This window comes from Trachymyrmex cornetzi, unplaced genomic scaffold (assembly GCF_001594075.2).
Source record: "Trachymyrmex cornetzi isolate Tcor2-1 unplaced genomic scaffold, Tcor1.1 scaffold275, whole genome shotgun sequence".
NCBI lineage: Eukaryota > Metazoa > Arthropoda > Insecta > Hymenoptera > Formicidae > Trachymyrmex > Trachymyrmex cornetzi.
In genome coordinates, this window is record NW_017297427.1 from 37,278 (window position 1) to 37,496 (window position 219).

A 219-nucleotide genomic window follows, 5' to 3' on the forward strand; every position below is an offset into this window, starting at 1 on the left:
TTATATTTTCTTTGGCTTTTCTCTTCAGATTATCCCTAGATTCCGCGAGCCGACTTTTGACCGCATCCTTCAACAGCTTATTATTTTCGACGTTTTCTATTACGTTAATTCCCGCACCTAAAGCTTCTTTTCCGACAGCACGTGCACCTTTACCTAGGTAAGGTAATATTTTTCTGAATAGTCCACCAAGAAAGCTTCCGATTCCATGTCCGCGTTGAT